We start from the raw sequence: 23,520 nt of genomic DNA, 5'->3' as shown, positions 1-23,520 counted from the left end.
ACGCGATGGACCCGATTTCCGACACGATTTCCCATAGACAGTAATGTTAAAAGACGCGATGGACCCGATTTCCCATAGACAGCAATGTTAAAATAAAATTACAATGTGAAATTGGCCAATATGTTTTTCAAATAAATGTTTCATGGCCCCCCACCACCGTTACCGCCACCCCGCTATTGACGCCAACCCGAAGCGTGGCGAGCGCAGCGAGCCCGCGTGGGGCGGCGGTACGCGTCCTCCGACCTTTTCATGCCCTACTATCCACTAGGGCGTGGAGTGAGAATAGAATAGTGTGGCGAGCGCAGCGAGCCACCGAGCCCGAAGCGTGGCGAGCGCAGCGAGCCCCGCGAGGGGACGCGGACACCTTCACAGGTATCCGCGTGCCCTTGCGGGCTTCACAGGTGTCCGCGTCCCCTCGCGGGGCTCGCTGCGCTCGCCTCGCTGCGCTCGCCACACTATTCTATTCTCACTCCACGCCCTAGTGGATAGTAGGGCATGAAAAGGTCGGAGGACGCGTACCGCCGCCCCTAGCGGGCTCGCTTCGCTCGCCACGCTTCGGGTTGGCGTCAATAGCGGGGTGGCGTTAACGGTGGTGGGGGGCCATGAAACATTTATTTTAAAAACATATTGGCCAATTTCACATTGTAATTTTATTTTAACATTGCTGTCTATGGGAAATTGGGTCCATCGCGTCTTTAAACATTACTGTCTATGGGAAATCGTGGGCATCGCGTCGTGGCCCCTTATAACGGCCACGACCGACGCGATGCCCCCGATATCGTGTCTTTTAACATTACTGTCTATGGGAAACCGGGGGCATCGCGTCGCGGCCCCTTATAACGGCCACGACCGACGCGATGCCCCCGATTTGGAGCTAAATCGTGGGCATCGCGTCGGTCGGGTGTCCTTAAGTTAACCAAACTTAAGGACCAAATCGGCAGCCCGGATAACTCACATGTACCAAATGTATTAAAATTGAAAATCTGCAAAAAAAATGAAATTTTGAAATTTCACCTACACTTTGTTTTAATTCTTGTGAAACACCTAAAGGGTTAACAAACTTCCAAAATGCTGTTTTGAATACTGTGAGGGGTGCAGTTTTTGAAATGGCATCATTTATGGGGGTGTCTCACATACAAGTCCCTCAAAGTCACATCAGAACTGAACTGGTCCCTAAAAAAATCAGTGTTTGAAATTTTCTTGAAAATTTGAGAATTTGCTATTCATATTTTAAGCCTCCTAGTGTCCAAAAAAATTAAAAGGAGGCTGAAATAATGATGGAAACATAAAGTAGACATATGGTCTATGTTAGTTATTAACTATTTTGAGTGGTATGATTATTTGTCTCACAAGCAGAAAATTTAACATTTTGAAAATTGCTAAACTTTCCATTTTTTTACGACATTTTGGTATTTTTCACAAAAAAACACAGACTGTATCGACCCAAATTTACCACTAACTTGAAGTACAATGTGTCACGAGAAAACAATCTCAAAATCACTGGGATAAGTAAAAGCAAAAAAAGTTATCCCCACTTAAGTGATACATGTCAGATTTGAAAAAAAGGGCTCTGTCAGGAAGGCAAAAACATGCTGCGTCAGGAAGGGGTTAATGTATTATGCTTACAGACAGTGCCTTGAGCAACATCACTTATCTGCTCCATTGCTGTGTGTGTGCTCAGTCTTGGTTCAATAAAGTTATCCTGCTGTTGTTACCTGCACCTTGAATACAGCATCCTTCACTGCCTTTCAACAGCCTGCTGAGAGAACTGCTATGCTACAGTTTATTGAACCTTCCATGCTGCAGCCTGCTGTTCCTTGCCTCACTAGAAACCTGCATTTCTTCAACCGTTCCTCCTGGTCCTGTGTGTCTGGTAAAGTATCTGGTGCATATCTGCCTCTGATATTGTAACAGCCTGCATTATCCTGTGGTATAATCCTCTGCCAAATCCGGTCTAGTAAGCCCGGAGAGTTTATCCTGTTCAAGCCTGTTTTCTGTTATATTTCAGGTTCAGCAGTATTATAAACCTGTTATGATTCCAGGGTAGTCCAGTTCATCTGGTGAAGTACCTAGTTTTTGCCTACATCTGCTTTGCCACAAGGCTACTCCTGCTTTTTTTTACAAGCCTTTTCCTGATGAACTTTAGTTTATTACTTTTCTATTGCAAGTCTGCTTTGGCTTAAACCTTAGCCTGAATCCTCATTCCAGTCCTACTATATTCCTGGTTCCAGTATCATTGTTTCATTTCGCCTGTATCATCCTGAACTTGGATTATGAATAAAGTTACCTTATCATCCTACGTGTACCTCCGGAATCTGCCACCAAACCATCAAGTTCACAACTGAGTCCTCAAACTCCATACTAATAATAATATTTATAATAATAATAATATTATTATCTGCCAAAATCTACATCTTAGTGTCTACTTATTTTAGAGTTTACGATTAAGTGATATGCACCCATGACATCCTTATCTGATATAGGATTTATGGCTGTACAGAATTTCTGAATGCAATGCTCACAGAACATCCACTATATGCCCTGCATCACAGAACCAATCCCATTGGCCGGCTCAATACTCCTTTCCCTTGTGATGAAATGAGATCTCTCCCGCAGTATTCAGTATTCAGTATTTTGTTGGGGCACTCTTGTATGAAAATTTACAAATGTAAACTTATACCCCCTTTACACCAAAATCCCTGGTCGGACCCTAGTCTTTGAACAAGGGAGTTTCCAGGGTTGGACCCAAATTCCTACCCCATTTACACAGCACTGTGACCCAGGTCAGACCCAGGTCTGCGCCGTTTACACTGAACCTGGGTCAGCCCTGCTTTTCCCTACGGATAACATTAAAATTGTCCATTTTAGGCCTGATAAACTGCTAGCCAACCTTCCCTCAATGATTTAAAATAAAAAGAGTTAGCATTGAAGGGATTCGGCATGAAAAGCCGGCGGTCGGGATCCCGGCATTCAAAATCCCGATGCCGGAATTCCGAACGCCGAAATCCCGACAAGGGGGGGATGTGGATTGCCCCCCCCCCCTTGCGGGCTCGCCACGCAGCAGGCCCGGTGCCTCGCTACGCTCGGCACACTCATTTATTCTCCCTCCGAGGGTATCGTGGACACCCACGGGGGGAGAAAGTGTCGGGATTTCGGCGTTTCTGGATTCCGGCGTCGGGATTTTTAACGCCGGGATCCCGACCGCCGGGATTTAAACTGCATCCCCATTGAAGAATGTTGGTTTGTTTATTTTGTTAAATATTTTTCAAAAAGTTTTTTCAGTGCTCAAGCATACATAGCGGTATAAAAGTGCAGCATCTCCCATGTGCTCCCCCCAGCCCCCTGCAGCAGCAGACCACCGAATCTTCCATCTGCTCCCCCCGTCCCCCCCAAAAAATTAACATAAATGAAACTGCATCCAATTATGATTTCTGTGTGTACTGCCCGTATCCTTCCTGGCTGCTGTCTTTTGCCACTGCAGCACACTGTGGAAAGGCGTCCAGCACTTCTGGTATCCTTTCAGAACTACCCAGATGTCCCAACCTGGGTTGGGACCATTTACACCACCCACGACCCAGGTCCAACCAGTGTTCAACCCTGGTCAGTACCTGGGTAGGAGACCAGTGTTACTGGACCTGGGTTGGCCACTTTTACACCAAAGCTGACCCGGGTCCAACCTGGGTTTTTCCTTGGTGTAAAAGGGGTATTAGTTAGTATGTGGGATGTGGTATAATTTGAAGATAAGATAAGAGACATCACAAAAGACCAACTTAATAAAGGCCTCTCCTGAATTATGTTGGATGCTAGTGTTACGGTTCTGTAAGGAACTAGGTAAGTACCCTAATGGGGAATAAGATATGCTAAAATGTAACTTTTAATTAAAAAATGTTGTACATTTGCAAATACAGGCTTGGGAGGTCATTCAGGTTGACTCACAAAGCTGTGAATTTTGCAGCTCTGTGAGCTAACTAAACGCCACCCGCACAAAGATCCGCACGCAGATTGCACACACACACACCCCCACACACACACACACACACCAGCACTGCTAGGTGCGAACAGGCTGGCAAATAAGCAATTAGCCGCACCCACTCTCAATAAATGGCTGCACATGAGTATACATGTGTATGCACATGTGCAGTCACGAAACATTGCTCACCAATGTGAATTTTCAATGGTAAATGAGAACCAGAATGACCTCCTTGGTGTGTGTACAGTATACAAATAATGGCTCATTACGGTAATAATTACAACTGGTGCTGAGTGCCATAATCCAAATATAAACACACTTATAAAAAATAAGCATTAAATGAGTAAATACAATATGGCCAAGAGAACCTGGGAGGAAGGGGCCATTTAATGATACCAATAAACACAAGTAGATATTAGTCCTGTACAGCCATTCTGGTAAGAATCCAGGTGTTAAATGTTTTTCTTTTATGTCACCATGGACATCTTTTGCATTGTCAATCTCATGTCCCCTCGATTTTTTTTTTGTATAGATGTTTTGCTCCCCTCTCACAGTTTGTTTTTGACACATGTTCTCTAATTTATACTGTATCACCACTGTGTTTTATGTCCTTATTGATTAAGTCCACTGTTACTGCATGCTTCCGTGCATATGTAACGTTATTTGCACTTATTTGTTTGAGTGTTACTAAAACATAATTTACTGATCATGTGACAGCCAACATTCTCAATCAATAGCCATTATCCTTTGTTAAAGTCTAACTGCATAATTCTTTGATATTATTAGAATTGCACTTTGTGGTTCTCCCGCAGGTAGGTGTGTGTCTTGGACTGTGTATCTCTAAACAGAATATGTTAGATGGTAGAGTCCACATTTAGCAAAATCGGATTACACTTACAGGTATATTAAATATAGAGATGAATTTAGAAAACCGAGCCTATGCAAACCTTAGGGATCCAACTGAAACAGAGTGACTGCTTGGGTTTCCCAATCATCCTGTCATTGGATTCATATGTGTTCTGAAGGGGATGCGGTCATTTGGTCTACTGCATTATGGTCGACAGTCATTAGGTCGAATCCATTAGGTCGACATGCTAAAAGGTCGACATGACTCTAGGTCGACATGGGAAAAGGTCGACATGATTCTAGTTCGAAAGGTCATAGTTCGACAGGTCATTAGTTCGACAAGGTCATTAGTTCGACATTGTCTATGTCGACATTCACAAGGTCGACATGGAGTTTTTCACTGTTTTTTGAGCCAACATGTGCCGACAGGCGGTATTTCATGCCCTACCATCCACTAGGGCGTGGTGGGAGAATAAAATAGTGTGCCGAGCGTAGCGAGGCACCGTGCCCGACGCATTGCGAGCGCAGCGAGCGATGCGAGGGGATGCAGTGCACTTTAAACTGTGTCCATGTCGACTGTGTTGACATTCAGGTAAAAAAACAGTGAAAAACCCCATGTCGACCTTGTGAATGTCGACATAGACAATGTCGAACTAATGACCTTGTCGAACTAATGACCTGTCGAACTAATGACCTTTCGACCTAGAATCATGTCGACCTTTTCCCATGTCGACCTAGAATCATGTCGACCTTTTAGCATGTCGACCTAATGGATTCGACCTAATGACTTTCGACCATAATGCAATAGACCAAATGATCCCAACCCGTTCTGAAGTATTTAGAAGTGCCTGCAGGGGTGATTTGGTGCCAATTCTCAGCAGACCATGTGTACCTCTTTCAGAGGCTGAATAACCAGGCAATTACCCAGCATTTGAATCGCCGGGTAATTTGGCCGCATGCAATCACACCCCACTTTAACCCAGAATAGCAAACCTCTAAAATTTAAACCCGGTAATTTGCTCAATTACTCTCGGTTTTTGCCTGTGTGAAAGGGTCAACCCAGATCCTAAATTCCGGGTCTCCGACCCAGCCAGGTCATTTGCAGGGTTGAACACACGGAGTTTTGATCTGGATTTACCTTTTTTACATAGAAAAAGGGCCTGTGTATTTCATGAAATTACCGGTTAGTACTTCACCTGGGTATTTCATTTTCTGTGTGAAAGGGGTAGTAGAGAGCTGTGTGCTCTGTCTGTCTGCTCTCCATGCTGCTGAGCTGACCTATCTGTGTCCACTGTGTGCATCCAATCCAGTTCTGCTTAGAGCTTATATAGGCATAGTACAGATTACAGTACAGGTAGTTAGTAAATTCAATTTTTATAATTTTTCTAGGGCAGGAAATTAGTCACATCTATTATCTAAAGCTGTGTACACACAGGCAAAAATTGCTGGCAATATGGTCGCTGAGAAATGTGAATCTGTGAAATAGCGCTCAAAGGTAACCAAGTTTTTTAAGGTGAATAAACCTTATGGAAATAAATAAATATACAAAACCATACAAAACTCCTCAGAGATCAACAGGTTAAATGGTATACTGAGTGGAATGAATGATTCTCCCCTTATTCTGGTGGGGAGAGAGAGAGAGCAGCCTCCGGGGTCTGCAGCAGAGGCTTCCCTGAGATCCGGAGCCTGGGAGAGGGTCAGTGAGAGGGGAGAGAGTGGGAGGAATGTGGGACTGGGTGTGGGTGGGTGTAAGGAAGGACAGCCCTCCACTGTGTGATTGGAGTGTGCACCGGCGATAAATTGCCGGGTCCACTATTCCATTTTCATGCTCCTCCGACCAGCCCACTTCCCCTGCCTCTTCTCCCGGGAGTGTGTCATTTTCACAGCGAACATCTCTGGTCGCTGATGAAAACAGGACACTGAGCAATATGATTTCTGAACAATATATTGCTAGCAATATATTGCCACAACTTTAGTGTGTCACACTACTGCTGCACCATGATTCCACAGGCTGAACACCACTGCCCCATTGACATACATAATAAATCAATAAATAACAATAAGCGGTTTGACTTACTAGTTGTCCTTTCCAAAAAAAAGTGCTATTTATTTTAGATGCTGTGTTCTGTACACCACTGTCCCTTTGATTACATAATAAATACAGTAAAAACCCTTTTGTTGATAAGCATTTTGATGACATAATAATATAAGTGCCTTTGTTAATATGATAAATATAACTACCTTTGTTGACATAATATTAATCCCTTTGTTGACATAGTGTATATACTGTATGCGCCTTTGTTGACATTAATATAAGCGGTGACTTGCCACTTTGTTGTCATTTTCAAAAAATAGAATTAATTGCTCTTTGAATATACAAGCTGAGTAAAAAAAAGGTTAAAAATATAGGTTGTTTTGTTGTACAACTTGTGGACGAAGTACCACGCTGTGACATTATTCATATAAATATAATGCTGCTTTCCCACTACAGACCCGTTTTAAGTACTGGTATTTTTAAACGGTATTTAAAACGGTATTAGCATTCCCACTGCAGCATATTACCGTTTTAAATACTGTTTAAGTACCATTCCCATTGCAGTGAACCGTTTAAAATGTAAAGAGTGCCTACCCCCCCAAGTGTAAAGAGTGCCTAACCCCCCCCAAGTGTAAAGAGTGCCTAACCCCCCCCCCCCCCCAAGTGTAAAGAGTACCTAACCCCCTGTGCCCCCATCTCCCCTCCCCTTGTACTTACCTGCACGGGGATCCAGGCCGGGGATGCAGGGCAGTGGGGAGGCAGCGGGGGTCCATACGGGGTCCAGGCAGTCCCTGTGCCTGATGAGAACTAGCAGTTCCCACTTTGCGCATGGGACTGCCTGGAGTTTAAATACCGTTTAAAAGGTATTCCCACTGCCTTAAAAACGGTATTTAATCGTGTAGGACTCTGCTTTTTAAACGGGTTGAAATACCGGTTATCTTTAACCGGTATTTCAACTCTGGCGATTTCCGACTGCAGCCTTAAACGGGAAATTGCGCTGAAAAATCGTCAATTTACCGTTTTAGACCTGCAGTGGGAAAGGGGCATAAGTGGTGTTACCCTCCCATTGTGTGAGTTGCCATTTGCGAAAAAAGTATAAAAGAATTAAGCTTTTTTTTATTGTACAACTTGTGTGTATTGAATTCATCAATATTGATATCGATCAGATGAGACAAGAGCAGGAGCAGCAAAAAATGCTAAAGCTGCAGCTGTTGCCACCAGTTAATACAATACTAGTCCTTCAATGGCATCTTCTAAAGTTAATGCCCAAGGACATACAGGGTTTAAATCAGGGCATCTGAAATTAAAAAATATATATTTTACAGTGGTAAAGATAAAAAATATACATACATAAACATTCACAACATGCAGAGGCAGGGAAAGTATTTGGCATTTAAATGTGGTAGGTATGCAACTGTCACTGAGGAATCTTCTTCTGCCTTATGATGCAAGCCCTTCTCACTTAGTGTAAAAAGCAAAAAGAAAACTGGAAAAATTAGTCCCAAAAAACAAACCACTATGGAAGTTGAACAAACTGCATTCAGAACCATCATATATAACTAAGGAGAGTCTAGGGATGTCCACATTAGCTATGTGTGATTCTGACGCTCCTCGTAAAGAAGACTATTTTGTCTCCTTCCACCTTGCTGCTCCATCTGCACATGTGGGGAGAAGTGATTGTGATGCCTGGTCATTAAAAAAAACCTATTGGGTGTGGAAATATTGTTACCCAAATCCTGACAACATTTTAAAAGCATCTGCTCCAGTTGTGAGGCACAAATTTTAGCAGCGGTAGAGACATTAACTATCTAGACACCGCCCCCATGTTATGTCATTTGCTGCAAATTCATGAAGTTTATTTTACGAGATTGCAATGTAATTAACACTTTCATCAATCTTAATCTCATCATTAGTTATCAAAGGTAGTCCTTTAAAAAAAATGAGTTTGTGGGAATCCCAAAAGTCTTCTACATGCAATTGTCATGCCACAAATCGAAAAAAAAGTTTATCTTCTAGGAAAAAACATGGTGTATGTTCAAATTCATCCAGTTGTAATGCTCTCACAATGTTACATGTGTTATCAAATATAACAATTCCTCAGTAAAATGTTAGTCGAGAAGCCATATCAGGGGATGTCATACTATGGACATCCCTGAGCCTTTCTAATGCTGCCCATACACTCGGGCAATATTGCAAACAATCCTTCGATTTTTACTGCATCTGTGCAATAGTTCGAAGGATTGTATGCACATCAAATGGGTCCCCTCCTGATATGCTGCACATCATATTTATCGAAATTGCATGTGGTTTTTAACCACGGAGGTGGTGCGCATCATTGTTAAGGAGCATTAACCATGGAGCACTGGCAGTGGCGGGGTTTAGCAGCAGAGGTAGAATTTTAAAAAACTATTCAAAACACTGGGCGGAGAGTTCTCTCTGCCCAGTGTTTTAAATAGTTTTTTTCAAATTCTGCAGACAACACTGAGCCCCGCCGCCACAGATGGCATGCTACATCAGGTGCTTGAAGAGAACACTTTTGGCACCGAACAGATGTGATGGACATCATATTGCGATGTCCCATCACGTCCCAAGTGTATGGGTACCATAACAGATTGACATAGGTATGCCACTTAGTTAAGCCAGTGATACAAAGAGTATCCTACCTGTGAATGAGCTGCATTTGATGTAACATACTGCTGCTGAAGACAATACATCTACCCATGTTATATTTAGTTTAACTATAAACGGTACTTGTGTAGTTTCACGGCGCCAGCATGGCGCCGTGCTACTTCCGGGTTCTACGCTCGCCACAAACTATGTTAAAAAAAGTAACTTAACTCCATGCCAACATGGATAGTTCATACCTCCACTATCCATGTTGGCATGGAGTTGATTTTAAATAGCGTGGCGAGCGTAGCAAGCCACCGAGCCCCCAGCGTGGGCGAGCTGGCGCCGTAAAACTACACAAGTACCCTATAAACTTTTGTCCACATACTTTATCTGTGTTTAAATGGATAAAATTGCATTTTGCAGGCCAACAATTGTTTTTTAACATTCAGGTACAGACATGGAGTTGATTTTCTGATAAAATGCAATGAAGATGGAGTTTGGTAGAAGGCACGCAATTGAAACTAGTTGAATTGATGGCCTGCTGGCCATACTAATCCCCCTCCATTCATCATACATTTTATTAATCAATTACAGGACTTTTTTCAGTCTGTAACCACTGTGGAATATGCTCCCATGCCCAATAAGATGCTCCTCTAGTCTCCAAACCTTCAAGCGTTCCCTGAAAACTCACTTCTTCAGCCAAGCTCAGGAAATTCTGGACACCCCCACTGTACAGTGCAAACCTATCCTCACTTATTTTCTGTTTCATCACTTTCCCACACTCCTCACCCCAGGAGGCCAACATTTCTGTGTGACCATGTCATACAACGCACCAAGAACCTTTGCAATCTGGTGGACCGTTACACAGGAAATAACACCAATGCAAGGGTATCACATACCCTCCAACATGGCCCATTCCATTAGGGACAAAATGCTCTGTTTCTGGACTTCCCTGCCAGTGGCAGTTGCAGAGGTGGGGCTGCAGTACAGTCCATTATTTAAAGAGGGGAGCCACCTCAAACATCACTGTCCTGGACTCACTGGCAGCTGATGGGACTCCCCCTCTTTGAATTTTAGACTGTGCTGGAGCCCAACCTCTGTAGCTGCCACTGGCAGGGAAGTCCAGGAACAGAGCATTTTGTACCTAATGGAATGGGCCATGTTGGAGGGTATGGTATCAATGCTTATTTCCCTACAGATTGTAACCTGGGATTTTCTATTGTCATGAGTATTATGGTTACCATGGGTATCAGGGTTGCTGTAAGGGCTAGGATCAACATGAGTGCTATGTTTGCCATGAGTGTTAAGGTCGCTGCTTAGTGTTGGGAAAATTACCATGCTGACATGCTAACAGTGACACCATAACATCCATGTCAACATGCTAAATATCGACACCATTGATATGTGACCAACGGACAGATTTACCACACCCATGATTTTACCACTCTTTATTTTACTTTTTTCATTAGTTCCTTATTTGTTTGGTGTATGTAGGAAGTAAAACAAAATAATTTGAATATCTAATTTAGTTTTATTATAACACATCAAACATTTATTTTAGGCAATTGATAAAGGTATTATTGGATAGAAACTAGTACATAGAGTCAAGGCACATGATATTAATTTACACTCACCTTATAGTGGGAAAAAAACATTTACAGACCTGAATATATGTTTTTTGATGAGTAGGGAAGATATTTGAATTTCTACTGACATACCTTCGATGAACACTAGAATAGATGCTACCATAGGTAAATGAATACATTGCTTCAGTGGAGGTGACTGAGCCTGTAATTAGGCACAGGCATGGAACCTTATGCAGAGCAGTGCAGTTCTGTGTGCTTAAGCTTCAATAGAATTAAAGTTGAACAGTTTTCCTTTAAGTAGCATTGACTGCATTTCTGACTTTACTTCACCACTAATGATGGATCAATGCACTAAAATCTATTCCACTGGTTTACCTTTCTGCAGCATTTAAACAGACAGAGGGCTTTTTGCTTTAAGCTAGGTGTTATTTTTCATGCCTGCAAAGCAATATTACAAAAGTATTGGCAAAAGCTATTATTCATTATTTGAATGTGATTAAAATATTCGTATTCAGCAGCTTTCACAGCAGCTCAACATACCAGAAAATCAATAGCAAGACCATAAAATGAAATAACAATTCTTGCAACCAGTTCCTTTCTATCAGTATATATAACCCTGATTTATAAAGTGTTTTATCAATCTCATAATAATAAACCTTAAGATAATCTCAGCGCACAGAGGTGCAATCAGTGATTATGTGCACTTAATACATACCAATTCCATCTGGCTAACTCTGCAAAGAAAAGCCTTTATGGCAGAGTGGGATAATAACAATAAGTCAAACAATATACAAGTCACACTGTAACCCAGCATATGATGAGAATGATCCATAATTCAGTTTAATCAGTTCCTCAAGCAGAGAGGAAACAAAAATCAATTAGATCACAGGCAGCCTCTGATTATAACAGTTCCCCTGCCTAAACGGCATTTCACACTCTCCTCCGAGGCATATGGCATCACATACTCAATAGACTTCAATAGAAGGTTAATGCCGACTATTTAAAACACACAAGCCTTTAGTCTAATGAACTGGATCTACCACTTACTTTACCATCAAGAAATGATTTTTAGATGCATGATAATTGGTAACACTCTAAGAAAAAGACTAGCACTAGATTGGCATTTCCTCTTCATATATCTACGTTCCCGGCCTGTTGTTATTTGACTGGATTTTATGATAAAAGTTTTTGCGGAATCAATATTGATAATAATGTTTCCTCTCTGGTGCACACGGCCATTGCACACATTGCATAAGATCTATATTTATTCCAAATTTAATTTTCTGGATTGATAGGATTGGTGTTTTTTTTTTTTTTTTTTTACCTTGCAATGATCTTCTGCAGAGGTGGATTTAGACCATTCGCAAGAAACTGATTTAGGACCCCCTCTCCTCAAACAGCTCCCCCCCCCCCAAGTCAGTGTACACCAATCCTCCACCACCTCACAGTTAGTCAATGTATGCCATGAATTTAATAATGGATGACTGACAGAGGAGGAGTTGGTCTGCACCAATTAATGCAGCACACCATGCCTCGATTCTTACAATGTCCTTCAATGTGTTTTGGCTGTAACTGGCCTTTTTCAAGGATTCTATAGTTACACCAGTGAGGTCTCTTGAGATCCGCCGGGCCCTAAGCATAGCAGTAAATCCGCTGTTCTTTATTATGGAAATGTTATATGAAAAAAAACTATTAGATTGAGACTCAAGGCCCTCATCCTAATTTTTGGAGGAAATATTAAATTTTTCTTTTTTTTTTCATATCTGCACTGATTGATTTAACACATGCTTATAAAATAAATTGAGGCATTGGAATATTTGCACTACATAGGTTTTTGCACTACATGGAATATTTGCACTACATAGGTTTTCATAACAGTTTGTGCTTCATTTTTATCTTGCATATAGGATGAGACCATGCTAAGGCTTTTAGTCATCACAACTTTTCCTTTTTCCTTTCTTAGCAAGAGGCTGTCACATACTCTATATCGTACTTGCCTATTTTTGAAAACCAGAGTCAGGGTGATTACAGTAGGATGCAGTGCACCATTGGGGGTGTGTCAAACCCTGCCCAAAGAACATGTATAGATCAACATATGGGTGTGTTTATGCTTAAATGCTCTTTGTTGCAGGATATTTCAATATATTATTAGTAACAATATATTTTGGGAAGGTTTGGTTTGGGAAGATTTGATACTAAAATTGCTGTCTGCAATATGGGGTTTCTTGTTTGTCACGTTATACAGGCTGAGTATCTGTTATCTGAAATGCTCGGGACCACAAGCATTTTGGATAAGGGATTATTTCCACAATAATAAGGGATTTTTTTTTAACATACTCATCTAGTCCCCTGGCAGTCCTCCAATGGTCCCCCAACGTTCACGGTGTCACCTGGTGTCCATGGTGACCATCGGATTCCTCTTTGTGGGTGTGCTGGTGGCAATGACGATACTGGCACACCTGTGAAATGCATCCTTGGGACCAGGGATGCTGCTAAAATGGAGACCGATGGCAGCCATGGACACCGGGGGTATACGTGATAAAAATATATAAAGTTGCGCTGTTACCCAACTTGTATTTGCATATTTTTTTTTTCACTCAGCTCAGTATAAAATAAATGCAATATATTCCAAATACAATCTGACATATAAGTATGTTTTAGGTGAATTAAAAAAAATTTTTTTTGTAAAGACTGGACTGTCTGACACTTGCAGGCTCTACCTATATTTATTAGATGTTCTGTTTTACATACCATAATAGCATTAGCCAAATCATTTTGTAAACCAGATACTCTAATTAAACAAATGTACACAATCCTATTTTCTTCTGAGTAAATATTTATTTTATGCAAATATCTAGAAAACATAATTATTCTTTAAAAATTAAAACTCAACTTCCAGTGTTTATTGTGACAAGTATTTCAAATTTATTTTTATTCTTAGTTGCTTTTCTGTTTTGTTTTAGTTATAATTTGGTAAATCGTTTGAAGTTTTCATTTTAGTATAATTTTGATCAACAAGATTTATAATGACTCAAAATACTTTACATTTGCCTTTTACAGCACAAAATATAAAATAAGCTCAACAGTGGTCTCAGTGTAATGCTTAAGTAAACAAGTGAGCCTTCAGTCTATTTTTGAAGAATTATAGAGTGAAACCTTGCAAACTGTGCAGGGAAGTGAGTTGGAGCAACAATGCTGAAACCTTGACCCCCAGATGAGTTATGGGAGATTTTTGGCACTACTAATACTAACACAGATATCAGTAATCAAGTCCAAAAGTAGGGAATTAAAAGGGAAGAGAGAATGGGTGTTATGTGGCTGGAATGGATCTGGTTAGGTAATAACCTAACTGCTGCATCTACATAAGTATAATTGAATGATGTGTGTGTGTTTGTGTTTGTGTGTGGATGTTCCACTATAACTCTTGAAAACATTAACTAATCGTCTTCAAACTTTGCACACTACCTTACCATCTTAAGGGATGATCTACTTTCAAAGATGAGTTTAATCGGACGAGCCCTTAAGGGTGCTGTCATAAGGATCCATGCAATTTCTGTTATTTTAATGCAGTTGGAAAGCTTCTGACTTTCTGAATACAACACAATAAACAGACTCCTTTAAGTGGACCCTTAAAGTCCTATAAGAGTCCATTGAATGAAAAACATTTTCACTTTACAAAACTTTTGACAAACTGAAATTAATAAGCAACTCATCGGCAGAATGGTCTGTGAATTAAACACTGCAGATATCATTGTGAAATCCACTTGAGATCGATTCCCAGTCAGTTATTTCTTCTCTTGATTGTTTGCTTATTCATTGAGGGTTTTCAGGAATCTTCTGTACCTGCTGCAGCAGCTCCTGCCCTGCTGTGGTTAGCAAGGGAATGTGGATAGTTGGAGACTTACTCTGGCTGCTGCAGCAGATTCTGCCCTGCTGTGGTTGGGAAGGGAAGGTGGATAGTTGGAGGCTTGCTCTGGCTGCTGCAGAAGTTTCGGCCTTGCTATGGTTGGGAAGGGAAGGTGGTGCACATTGACAATAGAATTGTCTAGGCTAGGAACGACAGTGCAATATTAGCACTTTATATATCATTGGTGTGGCCTTCTCTAGAATGCAGTGTTCTGTTTTTGGAACTACCCTATAAAAAATATATCTTGGAACTGGAAAAGGTTCAGAGAAGGGAAACAAAATTGATTACGGGTTTAGAGTAATTGGGCTATGAAGAAAGAATAGCTAGGTTAGGTGTGTTTATGTTGGAAAAGAGGCATCAAAGAGAATATATGATTAATATATACAAATACATTAAGGGTCTATTCAGAAAACTGTCAGGTGATCTTCTTTACTATGAGGACCATGCAAAGGACACACGGTCAACCCCTAATGTTAGAGAAGAGCAAATTTAGGTACTTGTTTCCTAGCACGGCCACACCGATTTACATCGGGGTGGTCGTGTCGTAAAAATCAGGTCGATCACTTGATTCCCCCGCAACCGACATATGACGTAAATGTACGTCATATGTCGGGAAGGGGTTAACAGCCATTTTGGGTTATCAGATATTAAGACAGATAAATAGAACTTTCATCTGGGTCTCTTTTTTAAAATTCAATTTTAAATAATCTGTGCACCACAGTCAAACAAATAAAAAATAGAGTGAACTTGATGAAATTTTTTTTTCAACCTTATCTACTATTGTGGAAAATAGTTTTTTCAGAAGTGAAGTACGCAATTAAATTAAAGTTTCGAACACTTCTGAAGATACGCGTTAAGTGTATGTGGAGACTTTTACCCTGGATGAGCGGACCTGTACCAACTTACCTATTCCGGAGTGGGATCACTGTTCGCCATTGGAGTAGCTGTCTGCCAGTGGGACTATCAATTGTGCCATTATTTTTGTCTCCGTTTGTAAGTGCATTTGTTTATTTAAAATCCGTTTTACCTTAAGGTCATCTGCACTATATTATTTCCCCTTTATCTCCCTATCCATGGGAAAAGGGATATTTTCTCCTTACAGATTTGGCTTCATCAGTAGCTGTTTTTGCCTATTGGATCATATGTACATGCTCAATTACATGTCTACATTTGGAAGTGCAATTTTTAAATAAACATCAATATCTTTGAAGGCAATCTGCACTATCTCCTATCTCCCTCTATTTACATGGTTAAATCCATGGAAGAAGGGAGTTTATTTTTTGTCTTTTAGGTTTGATATCCCAATACCTGAATTGAAATAAAAAAGGATTATTTGGTGATATCTTTCACATTATATTTATTACATTTATCACTGTGATCACTTTTCAAATGTTTTTTGGTTATTAATGAGCGCATTGTATTTATGATTTCAGTTCTTAACCTTATCTACTATGTTACTATGTATATAAGTGCACTGTATGGCTATTCTACAAACAAAACACAGCATTCCATGCTTTTTCGCATCCCTGCTGGCTCTTATTCACTTCAATGGCATAGCAAGAGCGTGCAAATGCTCCCTCTTTGCTATGCTGTGACATCTTTGCTGTGATGCAGGCACATCTCGGCAAGGATGTAACAGGACACATCTGCATACATCAATTTCTTTGTGTATGTGTGCTTAGAATACAAACATGTCATTAGAAATTTGATATCATGTAAGGTTTTTGAGACATTTGGAAACATCGATTCCAAATATCTCATTTAGAATCATTGATTCTGATGCCCTGTCTGTTTACGGGACATCAGAATCAATGATCATGATATACACAAATATCTCTACTACTTTTGAGTATTGTTGCCAACACTTTATGTCTTTCTATTCTTAACCAGCTGCAGTGTTTGTTTGCAACTATGGTGAAGGGAAACATTTGTTTTGAGTGCTGTGAACCTACTGATGACATCATCCACTGCCACTTGCAAGAGTGCAGCGCCGACATCACAGTGGTGATGATATTTAAGGTAAGACTGCTTTATATTTCTTTATCCTGATGACAGTGCGAATTAAGCACTGAAACGTTGATGACCCAACTGACACTGTACTGTCGTCCATTACTATAAGCTGAATGCCGCACATCTGCCTGCTATTAGTGATATATATATATATATATATATATATATATATATATACATATATGCAGGGCTATTTTTGTGCAGGCTCCAGCAGGAACTGAGGCCCTTATTCTAGTTCACTCTTTCTGACAAAATATTTCTTAGATGGACAAAACCATGTGCACTGCAGGTGAGGCAGGTATAAAACCCCACCCAAATCTAATTATCTCTGCACAAGTAACACCTGCCTCACCTGCAGTGCACATGGTTTTGTCCATCTAAGAAATATTTTGTCAGAAAGAGTGAACTAGAATAAGGTCCACAGTTCCTGCTGGAGCCTGCACAAAAATAGCCCTGCATATATGTCTTTAGGGGTCGGCCCGGCACTCTCCCTGAATGGCAACTACCTTGGTGGCCTCCAAATGGGTATAACAGGCTGAAGAAGAAACGGTGGCACTCCAATGGTTTTTTAAACAAGTGTATTAAGAACCCATGCAAAAATGACACCAACGTTGCGGGGCCATACTGTATGCCTCTTTTGTCAAGGTGAAAAACAGTGAACTATAACATTTCTTTTTTCTTTAATTATGTATACATATTTACTAAGTAGGACAGCTTACAAGAGCAGTCTGTGCATGTTCTTCTATTTTACAGTTCACTATATACTGTACACAGTGCAGATATCTCTCTCTCTCTCTCTTGTTGCGGCACTCAGCTCTGCCCTCTTCAGCTGTGGCCTGCCCCCTTTGTTCATGGGCCTGCCCCATTTTCGGAAGAGGCCATACCTCTGGCGCAGCTGGTCCTGCTTCTCTTACTAGAAAAGTTGGGAGGTATGTTATTATGTTATACCTTACTCCATTTTATGGGACAAACAATTTTAAAATATTTTTAAAATATATTATAAGAAATTAAATACAATAAAGCTGAAGTTCTTTCAGTTTGTGTGCAATTTACTTTATTATGACTGGATGTTATAAACCTATATTTGCAAGTTACAAATTATAATAGTCCATTACATTAACCCTTTCAGGTCCAACGTCTAGTCAGGCTCAACAGCCTTAGCGCTGATAGCAGATCCAGTGGTGAGTCACTTTTAAATAAAAACATTAACATCGTTCAACATTATGGCCCTTATTCTGATTCATTCGCAAAGGCAAATTCCTTCTCAAATGGACAAAACCATGGCCCTTATTCTGATTGGTGCGGTAATATCCGCGTGCGTTCGTGCCGCCGATGTTTTGTGTCTGCGCATGTGCAGAGGCGTCTCTGCGCATGTGCGAGCGGGGCGTACGGCCAAATCCCGCATGAAATGTGAACACTCCGAATAGGGGGTGGAGAGGGGCGTGAAGGGCTATTTGGGCTCATTACAATATGCATACGCCCCGCGTTTCATGGACGTTCCCATGCAAACGCTGGGCGTACGTATGGTAATGCGGCCGTGACGCACGTGTAGGGGGCGGACATATGACATCGCCGGATGTCAGCTGCCCGCCCAGATCCCTGCTTTTGTGCGGTCCGTTCGGCCAGCTTCTTACCGCGTACGGACGGAGTTGGCGATCCGTATGGAAGGCGGGGTTTCGCACGCATGGTCCTGGCCGCATAATCGGATCCGGCCGCACCAATCAGAATAAGGGCCCATATGCATTGCAAGGGGAGCAGATGTAACTTGTGCAGACAAAATTAGATTTGGGTGCAGTGTAAAAATAAAGCAGACAGTATTTTCCCTGCACAGAAACAAAATAACTCACCCAACTCTAAATCTCTCTGCACATGTTACATCTGCCCCACCTGCAGTGCGCATGGTTTTGCTCATTTGAGAAGGAATTTGCCATTGCGAGTGAATCAGAATAACCCCCTTAATGTAGACCATTTTTGAATAAAAAAAATACAATTAATTTAAACATTTAAACTAGACTGTTTGAATTGCAGAAAAAAATCGCTGCAAAGGGTTAATGCAGTTGTAGTAATATCTAATCCTGTATGTTACAGTATAATTGGCAGACCATCATACAGTGATAACTATCATTTAGTGTGACCAATATCTACAGCTAGATATAAATTGACATGTTTTAAAATAAATTTAATTTCATGTCATATATGTAATGTTACAAATTACATAATGACAATATTTGGAGATGCCTAGATTAGTGCCATCTATTTTGAAGTTCAGTCTCAGCAGATAAAAAGAACTTACGTTTTTTTACTCATCCTTCAAAGGCAGATAGATATACAGTATGAGGAAGCTGTTCTAGCAAACTACTGTAGCTGCACATTTATTGAGTTTATTAGATGCTGGAATCCACTGCAATCAAGGCTGACACAATTGCTATGTGCTTATAATCAATTTTCTAACCTTTCAACCCCCAGGGTGCAGAAAATGGACTAGATTTATGGATCTTCATTGATAGTGATTGTTTCTTGAAAACTATTTAAAATTCATCAGTTTGTTTCTGTTTAGCTTTATAGCAATATTGTAACAGTAGAATAAGCAGTACAGATGGACCTACGCTCATCGTTGCCACGTGTGACTGCCATGGTGATTGGCGCAGCCCTGTCACCATGCGCGGGCATCTAATTTGTTCCCACAGCTCATCGAAACGCATTGGGGGAAATTCGCTAAGATGGGAGTTTCAAAGTGATATTACATAGAACCAATAATAAATCCTGCATCAAATAAAAGTTTATATTTCTGACAATGAAGACAAAATAAATGATAAGCAATTAACAAAAAGTTCAGTGAATTATCAATAATATTTTCTTGAACTAGAAAAGGTGAATAAAGGATTAAGGTTAATATATTTTCTATGAGCAGCATACCTGGCTGTACATTTTATTGTTGGATTTACAAATCACTGGTAATTATGGTTGAAGAGCTATGTAATTGCATGTGTGGTCTAGTGTTACATTGCACTTTTATGTTTTATTAGCTGTGTATATACTGTTGGACATTATGCCTCACTCAGCTGTATGCAATTAGAGGTAAGAAGGCTGAAAGGCTAACCCTATTATCAGTAGTAATGTGCTAGTAATCTTATTTTCAACCTTTGATATTTGTGTCCAAAATGTGTTATTTTGAACTTATATTCGGTTGCATCTAAAACACTCATTTCTAGCTATAATCAGCTGTGTTATTTACTTGGATATTATTTTCAGAATAACATGCTGCAGTTTTTACAACATGTCTAAAAGCAATACATCTAGAACACGGATGTCAAACACAAGGCCCGCGGGCCAAATCCGGCCCGCCAGACCTCGTCATGTGGCCCGCGCAGCCGCCGCCAGCCTTCACCTTTTATTCTCGCTTCTTTTTTTGACAGAAGAAAGCCGCCTCTTCAGCGCATGTGCGGCAGCCTACAAGCCAGAGAACGTCTGCCCTCTAGCGGCACCGGCCGTTCTACACAGGAAACCTCCACTTGTTTTTATATTGAGCGCATGCCATCCTGTGATGTGACAGATCCAACGGCTGCCTGAACCCTTCTCTCCTGTACTGTAAGTAGATATGATGTATGTGGGGGGGGGGGGGGTGTCTGCTTATTATTCTGCTTAAAAGTCTGATTATAATTAATTTGAGAATATAATTCCAGTAGGAAGGTTGCACACTGCTGATATCATCCTCAAGAAAACTTTATTGGAGACTGCTCAGACAGAAGAACATGGTATTTGGTCTGAGCAGTCTCCAATAAAGTGTCTTATGGACAATATCAGCGATGTTTGACCCTCCTTTTCTGACTTGCATCATCTGCTACTGAAATGTGAGTGGGCAATGCGTTGGTCTGCACCTGCCCTTCACAGCATTGCAATGGTTACATACCATGGCAGGTGGAGCGGTAAACTTTTGATATACTGACCACTTCCATGTCACTTTACAGTGGTATAAGGACCATAAACTACAATCAAATACCTCATTATTCTGACTATGTTTCTGCTTTCAGAGCTAGTTATTACTTACATTATTACAAAAAACAGTAATAATTGAATGCAGTGACAATAATTTATGATAATAAAGAGTGGACACATAGTCCTACAGATACAACCGGCCCTTTGAGGGTGACCAAACTGCTGATGCGGCCCCCGATGAATTTGAGTTTGACACCCCTGATCTAGAATCTAGGCGGCACCCCTGAGTCTATCACAAAATTAAGGATGACTCTAGGGCTTTTTTAAGCTAATACAAATGGCAATCGTTAACCTTCTAAGACGCAATCTCCACACTTTCACCTGGGGTTCTGGAAAGTCGGTGTTGGTGTGTGGGTGGTGGAAACAGTAAACTAATGTTTTGCTTATGTTCGTGAAAAACCTTGCACTAGACCAGCCAAAATCCATCATATCATTGGTGTGGCTATAACCTGCTGTGGGTGCCACCCTTAAATATAGTGATGCCAACGTGCCACCTTCTTTTTCCATTGACAGGTGCTAGGTGCTGCAGTGTGACATTATCCTGAAGCACTCGGCTCCTGTCACTGGAAGAGCTGGCTCTAGGGTTTCCTGATAGATTATGCCTTTTATATTAGGCCATGCCCCCTTTTGGATGGATGCACCTTTGGCATTAGGGTAGCAATGAAGAGTGCGCTCTCGTTGTCACCAGACCAAGTAAGGCCTCTGTATCATATACAGTATTTAACTCTCATTACTACTTAGTTCATATGGCTTTATATACTGTATGTTTATACCTCCCAACTTTTGTAAAGTGCAAGTTGGGACCTTTGGTGGTGAGTGTAATCACACAACAAGGGGCATGGCCTTGCAGGAAATGTTGTACCTGCAAGCCACACTACCCATGCATTCACCAAGCATGAATGCCAATAGTTTATCTCTGTCATATTTATCTCTTTTCAAGGTTTAGTACATAGACTCCCTAGATTGTTGGCTTATATATGGTGTATGCATTAAACTGCAAATGATTCTACCAAGATCGTAACATAGGCAAATGCAGGGGGGGGGGGGGGGGGGGGTCAGTTGTCCGGAAACCCCCTCCTCTTGGCAAATGGCTTTAACCTTGACTATAGTAATGGTATATATATATATATATATATATATATATATATGTATATATATATATTTGTATATATATATATATATATATATATATATATATATATATATATATTTACCAGAGCCACATCATGCAGTGTAAGGTAGAGAGTGGAGCTGCTGCACATGCCCAGTGGATGCAGTTTCTTTTACCAAGTGTGCTGTGTGTGGAACAAAGTACTCAATGAGTTTACTGGACAAGAGCAAAGCTACCAGGAAGAAGAGACAGGAGCCTATTCATGAGATGGCAGTATGTGTGCTTAGAATGTACAGTACCGGTTATATTATGTTTGTGTATTTATTTATTATAGTGTGTTTAACCTTTTCTTGATCACATATTTATATTAGTCATATGTTTTATACAGCCTATATGTTTAAGTGGCCCTCCAGCATCAACTACACATCCCAGCATGCCTTGGCTTAGTTTTGCTATTTGGCCATGCTTAAACTAAAGCATGGCATGCTGGGATGTTTAGTTCATAAACAGCTGGAGGTCTGCTTATTGCCCACCCCTGCTATAGACCATCTATATGTTAGATATTAATACTGTATTCCATACAGTATCCAGAGTATAAAAAGACCAATGTTTACATTAAAGTCCAGTGTCAATACTAGGTTATTTTACTGCTCCCCTAAACCCCTGCACTTTGTTCCAATGTTCCACAGTGTGGGAGATTATGGACAACCCCCTCTAGAAATCCTGTGTTTGTCACTGCATAATACTGCACTATCCTACCACTCTCATTTGCATCAATAGAAAGACTATGGGCCTTATTCTAGTTCACTCTTTCTGACAAAATCCTTCTTAGATGGACAAAACCATGTGCACTACCGGTGGGCATATATTACTTTGTGCAGAGAGAATCAGATTTGGGTGGGGTTTTACTTCAAAGTGAGATCTATATTGCAGTGTAAAAATAAAGCAGCCAGTATTTACCCTGCACAGAAACAAAATAACTCACCCAAATCTAATTCGCTCTGCAAAGTTACATCTGCCCCCCTGCAGTGCACATGGTTTTATGTATCTAAGAAGGATTTTGTCAGAAAGAGTGAACTAGAATAAGGCCCTATATCAGGGAGTACCATTAGTGTAATAAAACTCCTTATAATATATCTCCTGAAAATCCTTCGTTAGCAGCTGGTTGGTTTGTACTTTGGTCCTGATTCTGGTTGGCTCACAAATTAGTGGTATTTCGCTGCTTTGAGAGCCATGTAACTCCGCCCTCCTGGTGTGCGAATGCCCACCCCTGCTACACCCCGAATGTAGCTGCCACACTGCGAATGGAAGTTTTACATAAACATCCATTTGCAGACTTGTGTGCTGGCCCAAAATAATTAGATGGTCATGACCATCAAATGATTTCTGTAGTGCTCGCTAAATTAAAGGTCCTATGCGATTTGGGCCGATTTCACCTGATTTCAGAGG

Source organism: Crinia signifera, chromosome 4 (assembly GCF_055691185.1).
Source record: "Crinia signifera chromosome 4, ASM5569118v1, whole genome shotgun sequence".
Taxonomy (NCBI): Eukaryota; Metazoa; Chordata; class Amphibia; order Anura; family Myobatrachidae; genus Crinia; species Crinia signifera.
This window is presented reverse-complemented; position numbering follows the sequence as displayed.